The 13190-nt window shown below is 38.5% G+C and overlaps 1 long non-coding RNA gene across 1 annotated transcript; it reads right to left on the minus strand.

Annotated features, from left to right (window-relative positions):
• Positions 1–2604: 2604 nt before the first annotated feature.
• Positions 2605–11527, minus strand: LOC149078560 (uncharacterized). The gene is made up of 3 exons (XR_016193827.1): positions 11445–11527; positions 4865–5077; positions 2605–2844 (listed from the first exon to the last, which is right to left on the minus strand). It is a non-coding gene; the product is annotated as an uncharacterized LOC149078560 (long non-coding RNA).
• Positions 11528–13190: the final 1663 nt, after the last annotated feature.

Below are 13190 nucleotides of genomic sequence, written 5' to 3' on the forward strand. Positions count from 1 at the left end.
CAGAATTAAATATATTCCTGATCGATTCTACAGTATTGTCTGGTAAACATTTTAAAGCTTTATTGCTAATTCCATCAATACCAGCTGCTTTTTTAATATCTAGATGTTTGATAATATCACGGATTTCATTATTTGTGGTTAGTTCCATGTGCCTTTGCGGTGAATTCGCAGCATTATATAAATAAGAGGCCACCCTGTGTCTCAGTCTTTGGTAAGTGTTTACTGGTTGATTGGGATTCCTGGAAAACTGATTTTCATACACTTCTGCAAAAGTGTCAGCTATCTCTTGATCAGTAAAAACCAGATTCCCAGCTGTTGTCTGAATTTTATTGAGTCTTGTATTTTTAGGCTTACAGATTCTCCAAGCTTTCCAGAGACCTCCATTCTCTGCTGTTGCATTGCCAATGAAGTCTGAAAACCTTTCATTGACATAATTTGCAACCTCTTTTTTGATTTCTTTCTGCAATCTATTTAGGATAATTTTATCCAAATTGCCCCTGTAAGTTTGCCATTTTTTCCTAACTCTATTTTTGTGTTGGATTTTTTCAAGAATTTCTTTTGGTAATCCAAAATTGTTTTTGGAACTTCGCTTAACTGTTGTCGCTTCTTTTATTGTATTGTTAATTACAGTAGTAACATGATCAACTGCTTGGTCAATATCCAAAGCACTTGGATCATTAAGTTCAATGACTGGTAATTCCTCTAATTTATTAGTGTACTGTGCCCAGTCAATTTGATTCCAGATTAACTTTTTCCTTGGAATCAAAAAATCTATTGTGAGGAAAAGTGGATTATGTGGTGATGAGAGCAAGGGTTTGACATGCATATGAATATTGTGTAAAAAATTCTTTGCAATTCCAAAATCTATAACATCCGGAAACCCAATATTTTGAGGGGGGTGATGTGTAGGCTCCGGTGAAGATACTACCTCCAAAAAATTATGCAAGCAAAATTTCCTCAATATCCTGCCCTGTCTGTTTGTTGTTCTGGAGTGGAAAAGAGAGGATAAAAATTTGTCTCCTACCGGGCCATCTTATATCTGCATCTTATATCGAGGTTTGGCTAGAGATCTCCGGCTACTTCGCGAAATGGCTGGCCCCGTCGCGAATGGGCCGCACACTTCGGGCTTTGACAGTAACATATACACTGTAATTGGTGTCATTGCTTCATCAGAAATGCCGGAGCCAGGGCCTAAAACAAAGAAACAAGAAGGCATTTTTGCTTTGTGGTTTTTCATTATATCTACAACCATGGCCCCCCACATAGGGGGGGCTGACAGGGCTCTAACCCTGGGGCCCGGGACGATTATCATCATTTTTTTTGCTTTTTCATGCTATAAATTAACTACAGAAGGGGCCCGTTAAAAGTCTGACCGAGGGGACCTACAGGATGTGAGGGCCATGTCTACAACCCATTTGATGGGTCCTTGTCGTTGAGTTACGTTTATGTGACCACCAGTTCTCATATCCAGGAAACCATTTTTGTACAGTCTGGGCAGCAAGAAAATTGTCTGAAAGTGACGCAATCAGTTGCTGGAAAAGGTCGTTACCAGCTACAGCTGTTCAAAATACTACTACTTAACCGTGCAATGCACCTCGTAAACATTCCTCTGGATAATTTCTAATGAATTGGTACAGGCCAAAACGCGTGTTGGTTGTGAGTGTATGTTTGATCTTTAATGTATTTATGTTGTCGAAGTTGTGTTTTTTTTTTTTTTTTGTTCTTCTGTCTTTCTGCTGCGCAGAGAGCAACAGTCCTACAACATTACAATTATTCATTCATTACACTTCACTCTCTACGAGTTGAGAAAAAACTCATAGTTTAAAAAACTGACTGCAGATGGCAGCGCTACACATAACAAGCATTACACAGAAACAAACTTCACGTAAGTTTCACTATACGTACACATTCAAACATGTACCAATTCGTTAGAAGTTCCGCAGAGGAATATGGACTAGGTGCATGTCTGGTTTAGTAGTAGTCTTTCTGCTGAGAGACTTTTTCAAATAATTTTGACTTTCAATGGGTTCAATGGAGAATTTGGAGCCTAGGCCGGCATTGCACTATAAAAGTTTTATGGAATTTTTTTTTATAAAACTTTACGAATGCAGCAAATAAGCTTATCGGTTGCATTCGCTCGAATGTTCCCATAACCTTATTTGTTACATTTTTCAAGTTATATAAAGAACTTTTATAAAACTTTTATAGTGCAATCCCGGCCTTATAGAAAAAAATTGAACTCTCGGTCATGCTTTTTTTGTACAAATAAAATTACTTGGACATTTCTGATTTTCTGCTCTATTTTTCTGAAAATTTTCCCTCCCTCTTTTTCCTGAATTTCTAATCGTTTCATTGCCTTTTTCTGAATTTCTACTTTTTTTAATTTTAACAATTTTCTAAATTTCTATCTTACTAGTTGTTTTCAGCTTCTGACGTTCCTGTGCTTTATAACTCTTTGCTATGTAATATCTTGATAAGATAAAAACTACTTGAAAATATCTGAAATAAATTTACTTCAATGGAGTTAAAAATTGCATATCAATTAGAACCAAACAACTTTCACGAAATTGATTTCCTCAAGAGAAAAAATAGTCAAAGTATATATTCATATGAAAAAATAAACAGCTTTAATTGTCTGTTCTTACAAGAAATGAAAAATCACAAAAAAATGAGCGGGAATGATAGCACAAAATATGACACAAATACATACAAGTTTTGATTTTTGTTTTGAATTCGAGATTTTTTTTTGATAATTTTTTTTTCTTTCAATTTGGTGTTTTCCGTGATCACCATCCTCCGTGGTGGTGATGATCCCAAGCGACGTGATGCTCTTTGTGCTTCTTCCTGTAACGAGCAAAAAATACATTTCATTCATTTCATTTCATTCCGTGCACCGCCCAGGCTCTATCGACCATTGTCAATTTTAGCCATTGCCCGGATGAGGGGCTGGGCGATGTCGGGTGCTTTATTAAGGACCAAAAAATACAGGGGACATTTATAACATTTTCATTACGTATTCTGTACAGCATCCATTGGTCCGTAGACCAAATGTCATTGGAGTCATCTGATGTGGCCCCGCGATCTCAAACCTGATTTTATAAAAAGTTAATTAAGTGGCATATACACAGGGCCCGAATTTGACCTGATTTGTCCCTGCGCAAAAGAGGTATTGGGAGGGGGCCCCTTCGAATGTGGTCGAAGGGCTAAAGTCAAAATTTTACCGAACAAAATAAATAAAAAATTGAGTAAAATATATAATATTATAAATTTTGGACAACCTTTTTTTAAAACATTGAGGCTCTGGGCAAATGCCCAAGTTGCCTATGCGGAAATCGGGCCCTGGGGACACAAACAGATCGCTTAAGTGACCCACTGTGTAGTTCTACATCACTTGAGTGTTGCGTGACTTATTCCCAAACCACTTAAGTGCCCGCAGTTTCACACCACTTATCCTGCCCGTGCCACATTCTCAGATCACTTTAAAATGACTAGCGACACATTACACATTTACATATCCCTTTGAGTAATATGCGACACTGTTCCAGAGAACTCAAATAACTCTCGGCGCTATTACAGATCATCGAAGTGTTGTCTCACGGTACATTTACAGATCACTCAAGTGATCTGCGGTGCAGTTCACATCATTTGAATGACTCGCCGCACAGTTTTAGAGTATTTAAGCCGACCGCAGAATATTTCTAGATCACTTAAATAACCCTCGGTACATCAGTGCAGATCACTTAAGTGAGCCGTGGCGCATTTACAGATCATTTCAGTGACCCGCTGCATGCTTATAGATCACTTGAGTGACCCACGGCACAATTCCAGACCACTCAAGCAGACTCCGCACTCTCCTAGAGGTTGAACACCCGTGGTATACTAGGAAAGCGCCCGCGAAAGAATTAAAAATTCCTACTGTTGGCTCTATAATTGAAGTGAAATAAAAAAAGACCTGTTCCCGTGAGAAATGATAATTTAGGGAAAGGGGACGTTCAAGTATTACGTAAGCAAATTTTTAGCCATTTTTGACCCCCTCCCCCCCCCCTTGTCAGCAAAATTTTGTCATCAGATCTGCCCCTCTGAATCCTAACTCATATTTTCATAAAGGGTGGCTGATGACGTAAGCATTATCCAAACCCCCCCCCTCCCCTTATCATCAAAAATCAGCTAATCGGAAACTCAAATATTTATGCGGCCATTAATAAAAATAAATTTTAATTATTAAAATTTGCGGCTCTCCCTTTTCCGGAAGAAATTCACTTCATAACATTCGATTGAAAAGATATCGATGATTAAAATTATCGATTTTTGCTACTTTTTACGTGCCGAGAGAGAGAGAGAGAGGGGAAAAAAAATATATCAGCAGTTCAAAACACGCCGTAGAGTAGCGGGGTGATAAGATGCTCGTCCACTACCGCGGTGCTTGCCGTCACGGTCCCAGGTTCGAATACGGTGAAGAATATAAGATATTATCCATAACGAGCTTGAAGCGGTCACCGATAGATGGCGCCTTCATTTCCAACCCAACTCATTAATGGCAGTGAATTGCCATATAGCGATATAGCCGGAGTTGGTGTTTGGTGGAGAAGTAGTACTTCTCATAAACCGAAAAAAACTCTAGTGTTTCAATCTCATCGATATTTCAGTGAATTATTACTCAAATGTTACAAGGCAAATTTCTTTCGGTATAATAGAGAAAAGTGCAAGTTTTACGAGTTTAATTTCCTTTTTATATTGGGATCTTAAAAATTCTTTTTTCAATTTTCATTACATTCCTCCCTGTTATAACATGTTTTTCTTTTATCTACTGATAAATAATGAAATGAAAAAGTTCACAAAGAAGTTAAATACATATTCGACTTACTCGACCACAATGGGAACAGGCATCGGGACAACAAGAAGCTTTTTCTTTTTTAGGGCCAACTTGGCTAGGAAGAGGCCCTTCATCAATTTCTTCTTGTCGACGGCAATGGCTTCCACGGAGTTCCTCGACTGATGTAGGAAAGGATTTAGCATCAAGATCATCAAGCACATGGCCAGTAGCGTCCTCAACAATTGCATGATTCTTCAATGTTTTCTATAAAACACATTAACACTTTGCATTAACGTTACAAAATGTTAAAACTTGGCTAATTATTGAGACATAGTTATACGATATACGTGCATTGTAAAACACATGCCCCCCCCCCACAAAAGGAGGGAGAGGGGAATACTAGTACTTTATCGCACACCAAACTCTTGACATATCGCCATACAACAGGAGTACACAACCTCCGGCCGTGAAAGGTGTTTATATATATATATATTTACTACGGAAAAGAGTATTAATATACACAACACAAGAAATACCTTCGCTGTCCATATTTCCTTCACGAAAATATGGGAAAACGAGAAATCTGGATCCATACGGGATATCACCCAATTGTCACCAAAAAAAAATTTGTCAAACGCAAGTTTAGTTCCCAAGCACAGCCAAAAAACTGTCAAATGCAAGTAAAGTTGCCAATTACAGCCAAAAAATTGTTAGAGGCAAACCAATTAGCCAACTGAAATCGCCAATGGTGGGATGTAGGGAGCTATGGGACATATTTATAAGACAAAAATTGATTAGGATAGTCATAACTATCGTAATATAATTTATAATTCGTGAAAATAATCTTAATTCTTGATTTCACAAATTCAAGCAGGCCTCGTTGAAAATAGAGAGGGGAAGGGGGATGGGAATAATTTATGAAAAAAAATTTGGGAACCAAAATTACGGAAATGTCCCGTAAAATATGGGTCATATAGTCACCCCTCATGTTTCCGGTCCCGCGAACTGCAGAAATATCTGGCCCGTGTAGTGAAAAGGTTGTGCAGTGTATAATTCCAGTTGGTCGGAAATGAAGGCGCAATCTATCGGTAGTCGTCCCCTAGGTTCGGTAGGGAAAGAGCTTGTTATCTTCCCTTCCCCAGGATCGAACCCGTGGCTCTAACGGGAACCTTCTTGTGGTAGATAAGTATCTTACAACTGCCACTCGGGCGCAGAGGAGTGGGAATGGCAGTTTGCCTGAGGACCCGGGATGAATACCATTATTTGTTATACCCTTTCTGTGTACCAGGGGTTCTCAAACCTTTTCCACCCTCAGCGTCCCTTACCTAATCAATGCTTATCCACGGCTCCTCAGAGCAGTTTAACAAAGAATCTCTCCGAAAAACTTTTGTCCCAGGGCTGACGCTCCATGGCGCCCCTGACAGGTTGGCGGTGCACAGTTTGAGAACTCCTGTGTGTATACACCATTATCTTCAATCATAGTAAAATTGTAGTGTAAACTGTAAAGAAAAATAAGAAGGTGCCCGTGAAATATCTTGGGTTGAGGGGAGCAACCGAAAATACCGGCCAAAGAGTCCGGCAACAGGAGGGGTGGGGTATGGTAAAACATACGTGCTAAAAAAGCGTGGCATTCAGGGTATGCGTAAATACGTTGCCCCTGACCGAAAAAATACCCCTACAAATGAAGTATACAATGTTTTCTTCGAAGATGTGTGTGTTGTGACTCTCCGCTATTCATGCGAAGATTTCGACAGCTGGTTGATGCGAAGATGAATAATTTAGGAAGCGAAATCGAGCTGCTGTCGAAACTTTCGTTTGAAGAGTGACATCATCTGCGGATGAGTCGCCATCTGGTGGCAATGTCAGTAATGTGAGCTTTGGACTGAGTTGGGTCTGACTGTCCGTGCACAGACCCGTTCAGTGCACGCGAGCTCTAAGGAAGGAGCTTTGTTGCCTTTGTAGCGTAGTGGTCTAGCATGCTCCACCGGCAAGTGAAAGAACGTAGGTTCGATTCCTCGCAGAGGCAGGTGAATCATCTTCGCATTAGCCAGCAAGTGATGTAATGTGGATCAACTTATCCACGCGGCGTAATTCAGAACGGTATATTAATTCTGGACAAAAGTGCGGGACAATTTCTTTAAAAGTGAGACGTAGGGTAGGCATAAAACATTTTTTACGGAAAAAATTGTGTTAAAAAAATCTAAGTACAGTCGAATCTCATTATAGCGAACTTCAAGAGACCGGAGAAATCAGTTCGTTATAACGGAGTTTCGTTATAAAGGAATTTTTGGTATTTCCATCGTTCCTATGTAAACTTATCTGGGGGGGGGGATTAGAAAAGTATTCGTTAAAACGCGAGATTTTCGCTATAACGGTATTCAACTGTACTACTAAAAAAATCATGGGTCAAAATCATTTGGTTCATGCCAGTGTCACCAAAGCCCTGTGTGGTTCCCTTGTCTTTGGGGGAAGGCCCATGAGGTTGGAGGCCAATTGAGCGTCAGGTACGTTTGTGCCACTACTGTCATTCTAATCTTACCATCGCCATACCATAGCAGAAAATGTCCATATCGATGGACGAATAAAATGGGTATTATAAATATGCCCAGGAGCTCGACTGACTTGTGGTCTTGGCTCATAGCTCAGTCCAACAGAAATAACCACTGAAAAATAAGTAATTGTCGTGTTTGTAGGCATATGCGCGGTCCTCACGTATTTATGTTGTCAGAGTTGGACTTGTTTCGTGTTCCTGCTGGTGCTGAAAACTGGCTTCCATATTTTAAAGGGAATAATGGTAAATGCTTGTGGATTCTCATGTGCAAATATCACGTTGAACGTCTGCCTGACCGACAGACTTTTCCGAATGGGAAACCGGCTCGCATTCGAGCCTCGAAGGGCGAAAACCGCAGAAAACCAACTTCAATCGAGTGAGGATATACTATACGTACAAAGACCGGTATCTTACAATCGTTTCACCCAAACCCAATGAATAGAACTATCTATCATACAGAGCATCCTCTTCCTGAATTCCTAAATACATCGCGAACTTCTGAATGATAAAAACATTTTCTCTTGATATGAAATTGTTACGAATTGGCATTTGGGAATAACAATTAATAATAATTTTTTGACAATGATAAAATATACAATAAAATTTTGATTTACGGCCACCCCCCCCCCTATTTATTCATTACACTTCACGCACTGAGTTGAGGAAAAACTCATAGTTTAAAAAACTGATTGCAGATGGCAGCACTACACACAACAAGCATTACACGGAAACAAACTTCACGGAAGGTTCTCTGTACACATACACACATTCCAGCATGTACCAATTCGTTAGAGGTTCCACAGAGGAATATGGACGAGGTGCATGTCCGGTTTAGTATTGGTAGTGGCCGCCACCCCCCCCCCCACTTTTTTTTTGGTTCTTCAAGTGAAATCCTAAATGAATGTTAAATTAAGTTTATTATAATTACTGTCCACGCCACTTAATCGAGGTTTCTGATAAAAATAAAAGAGTGATAACTACATCCATAAAAAAGTCCTGTTTGCAAGTACGGTGACCGATCGGGATTGGTCAGATGGGACGTATGGTAAACGGATATTGGTGAAACGTGACACACACACGCACACAATTCTGTTTTTCCTTTCTTACATAATTGGTTGCAAAATCTTTAACCGTTCTGCTTTTTTTTTTAATTCTAAAACGGGACTTCTTTCCCCCCCCCCCTTTAATTTAAAATTATGGGGTTTTTTTTAAATATAGCCATTATGAAGCGTTAGAATGAACTGTCCAATGTATATCACATTCACAAATTCACAGAATTACATTTTTTAATGTACAGTTCGTTCGCCATAGATTCCTTGAGGAAGTCTCTCGGGGGGAAAAAGAAAACTGGATTTGATCAACTGAAAGAAACTGATCACAAACGAAAGTAAAGGGCTTTATTTTTTTGCCATACTTTTGCCTATGTAACGGTCATTTAAGTATTACGTCAGCATCGAGAAGGGGGGAGGGAGGGGGTTTCGGATTTGCTGAATTTGATGACAAGGGGGGGGGGATTTGAAGGTTGCTTACGTCATCAATCACCCCTTTTTGAAGATATGAAAGCATCAAGGGGCGACTTGATAAGGGGTCCCCCCTTATGAAGTCGCCTTAATGAAATATTCTAAGCTGCTGACGAAATTTTGCTGACGGGGGGAAGGGGGTCTTTTTTCTTTTTTTTCTTTCAAACCGAGCACAACTCACCAGTATGGTGAGTTGTGCAACTCATAGATGGTCTGTCACCATCTATGTGGGTGATTTACTACCTAGTGAATTGTGCCGGAAGGGTAACTGTGTGTATACCTAACAGTCTGAATGCGTATGTAGTGTTGTTTGATTTTTCAGTGCCGCCATCTATATTTCAGAAGTGAAGTGAGTGATGTGTTATGATTGAATTACATTTGTACTGTTTGTAGGTCTGTTGCTCTCTGTGGCGAGACTTTTTAAAGGGGAGATCGGCTCGCATTCGCGCCTTGAAGTTGGGAACCACAGAAAACCAACTTCAGCCGTCAGTGTTTTGCTGACTTTTGCTGACAAGGGGAGGGGGAAGGTGGTCAAAAATGGCTGAAAATCTGCTTACGTAATAATATTTGAATGGCCCCTTAACTATAGGAATACCATTGCGAAAAAGCAGCTCCACGCGTACATGGATAACAGCGAATACGACAGAGCGATTACTGAGTACGCGGAAATGTTTGTTAACAAGGGAGGGAGGAAAGAACACCTTCTAGCCTCCCACACAGTCTTGCAGCCTGATAACGATAACTTACAGGAACAGAATAAGTTTTCATAAATCAGCTTCAGAATGCTCAAAAAAAGAAAATTATCCGAAGTCCGGATAACAAAAAAAAAAAAAAGAACTTTTTCACGTGATATGATATTGGTCCGTTCCGTTCTTTTGGAAAAGTGAAGTTCGTATAAGAAATGATTTTTCATAATATTGCAGCAACTGTACGGTATTGCGAAAGACTAAAATATGATTCAGGAAATATAAAAAGAGTCCGGGAAATACGAAAGTGTCCAGCTTTAATTTTGCTACTCAATGGAAGGTGGTGAAACCGCTTTTTCCCAATATAGAAATTCACTTGACGATGGGATGAAATTTATGCAAGTTACAGAATCTGCAAAGGAATTTCTTAACTTGAAATTCGAAAAAGCTTCGGGACATAATTTCTCAAGCAATCATAAAGGTGATGGTTATGAAAATGACATTGAACAATCGCTCCTCTATAGTGAACAGCGCTACACTATGGTGCCACGATATCGGTAATCAGGTTCTGCTACATGTATTCTGGGGGATAGAATTATACTGATCATAATTGTGTGTCGTGATTCCACGAATATTCTTTAGTATAATATGGCACTTTCGAGTAAGACCGAAGGGATTCAAGATTTAGCAAGGGCAGAAGCTTATTGAGGTCGTTCGAGCTCCGGGCTCGGAAAAAAATATTTGGTCCCCTTAATAATGAGAAAAAAGTGTAAAATCGGGTGGTTTTCCTGAGGTCCCCCAGAAGTCGGGGGCCCAGGGCACGTAAACCAACTTCGATGAGGGAATGCGAGCCGATCTCCCCGTTAAAAGGTCTCGCCACAGAGAACAACAGGCCTATAATGACGCAAGAGTATTCAATAATTGCACTACACATAAGCATTATACACACACACAAAAAAAAAACCACGTTAGATTCATAACACACAAACACGCACATTCCAACCAATTCATTAGAAGTTCCGCAGAGGAATATGGACGAGGTGCATGTGTAGTTTAGTAGGGTGCTGCCGCGTTAAACCTGCCTCTGAACAAGGGTGCCACGAGATATTTAAAATGCTCATTTCCGATGGTGATGTGAACGTTTAAAATTCTGAGAATTCTTGAGCTAGACAATTTCGTTATCGTGATATTCTTTAATTTGTATAGAGATAGGAAATTTCAATTCAAATTTAATGTTATATAACTAATTACCGACTGTGATCGTAATGAATGTAACAATAATAATAATTGACTCTTTTCATCAGGAAAAAACTAAAAAACACTGACAATATACTGAACATATGAATCTAAAAATAGCATAAATATTTTATTTCGTTATATATCACTGTTAATTTTGATTATGCTAATGTTTCTGGTATTTGGTTTAAAAACAAACAATTAAAAAAAAAAAAGGAAAATAATTTTTGGACTCAAGGGATACCTTTTCTGTCTTATTACGAAAGACATGTTTAACATCATCATCATCGGGACTCGGCCAAAGTGATGATTTAAGGCTCTTTCTACTTTTATGAAAGCTCGAGTCTATCAGTCTGAATACTTTCAAAAATCATAAATGACAGATATCATTTATCTGACTGTCCCTAATACATCATGTGCTTAACTCGTGGTGTATTAGAGGGTCATTCATGTTCTCTAATATACCTTTAGTCCCCCGGTCTCATGCATTAATTCGTTAAATTGGGGAGTAAAATGTATTTGAAATGATAATTATGAATTATCACAAATTTTTAAATTAAAAAAAAATTTCTTTTGATAATTTCTACTTTTGAAAGAAAATATTACAGCATCAGTTATGAAAAATATTAATCCATTACCTTGTATAATCCAACTCCGAAAAATGTCCCGTAAATGTTCAACGAGGATTTTCTGTATCAACTACTTCAGAAAGAAGTTTTAGTCCCTTTATATATAAACGAAAATGATTTTTTCCACCTCATGTAATGAAATTCCAGCAGCTTCTTCCCTACACCCCCCCCCCCCCACCATTCATTTTTTTTAAAAAAAACTTTCTTACTAATATTTACCCAAACCAGTCTCTCACAATGACCAAATCGTTGTTTAAAAAAAGAAAGAATTTTGCCCCACCTTGCTCTTTTCTACTTTCGATTTTATTTTTCTCCTATTTATAGAAGGTGATGAAAAATAGAGCTGAAGTGATGACGAGAAAATTAAATAAATAATAATTTTAAAAAAAAAAAGTATAAACTAATTTGTTTTCCGAAATGAACATCTTGAGAGAAGTTCTTCTAATCAGAACCAGGAACTTAACACAATTTCAGGCAATCAGATGAGCAGTATGATGTTGACTTGATGCTCATCCAAGCATATAGTCTGATTCGGAAATGAGGACAAAGTGCTAAAAATGTCTTTTTTTTTGAGTATGTATGCGTTTCTTCTTATATGTGAGTACGTACCAGAGGTGAAAGTTAGGCTCTCTAAAATGCATACATGGACCAGTAACTTCCCAATCGGTGGTACGTCTCTCTTTGTCTATGTTTTGGAATATTACTTATCCTTCCAAAAATGAAGTTTCAGCTGTGCTTCTTTCTACCTGAAGTGAAGAAAAAGACTTTTTTTCCTTTTAACTTTCACCCGTTACAATAGTAAGTAAGAATCAAATGCATGTCAGTGGAATGATTGATTCTATTTTCGATGTTGCTGGTGGGAGGGGAGCGGGGGGGTATTGGACAATGGCTTTTTTTGAGTGGGAGGAGGAGGTGCTTCTTTTTTTAGAATTCGGGCGCACTCGATGGAGATCCTTCTTCTTGGGAATGTGTCAATCTTAAATGTTATTCATTCGTTAATTTTTCGTATATTGTTATATGTATGCGTATGTTACCATTTGACACTCGCTGTAGGAATTGGATCATACAACGCCCAAATATCTGCCGCCTCTTGACTGATGTGTTTTGCTTGTTTCCTAATAAAATAGGACTCCTCGATTTATGTTCGTCCAAAAAAAAAAACCCGTAAATTCGGGGTTCCGCTGTATCTAGGTGTTGAAAAAAGGAAAAAAAAGCTTATAAAAATCAATTTTGTTTTATCCGTGCTATTTTATTTTTAATTATAGAATTTTGGGTCTGATTTCCGTACGGGCAAATGCCCATTATTGAAAAATTAAAATTACGGTAATTGCCAATATTTTTAGAATTTATGCAAGTTTTTTTTTATAGAATTACAAATACAAAGACCACACCAGACAAAATACACAACAAGGTGGCTGAAGAAAGTTGCCCACATAAAAAAAATATGGATGTGGTAAAATACATATCTAAATTAGTATATCAAAAATACAGCAACCCAATAAAAAAAAAACAATAATTATGATGAAATATAAATATACTGCCCATAAAAATTATGGTTGTTTCATATGGATAGCTTCTCGATTTATCCCAATCTGTTTATCGCATTTCTATTTTAAAGGTGTCAAATGTGTTAGAATTCACGATCCCCCGGGGGTAAGCTATTCCATATATCAACAACCCTATCAGAGAAAAACTCCCTGCGACACCACATCCTAGAATTGTCCCGTACCAATCGATATCGATGTCCCCTTGTCG

Source organism: Pholcus phalangioides, unplaced genomic scaffold (assembly GCF_987345545.1).
Source record: "Pholcus phalangioides strain wild (caught in Gottingen) unplaced genomic scaffold, Ppha-v1.0 ptg000013l_1, whole genome shotgun sequence".
NCBI lineage: Eukaryota > Metazoa > Arthropoda > Arachnida > Araneae > Pholcidae > Pholcus > Pholcus phalangioides.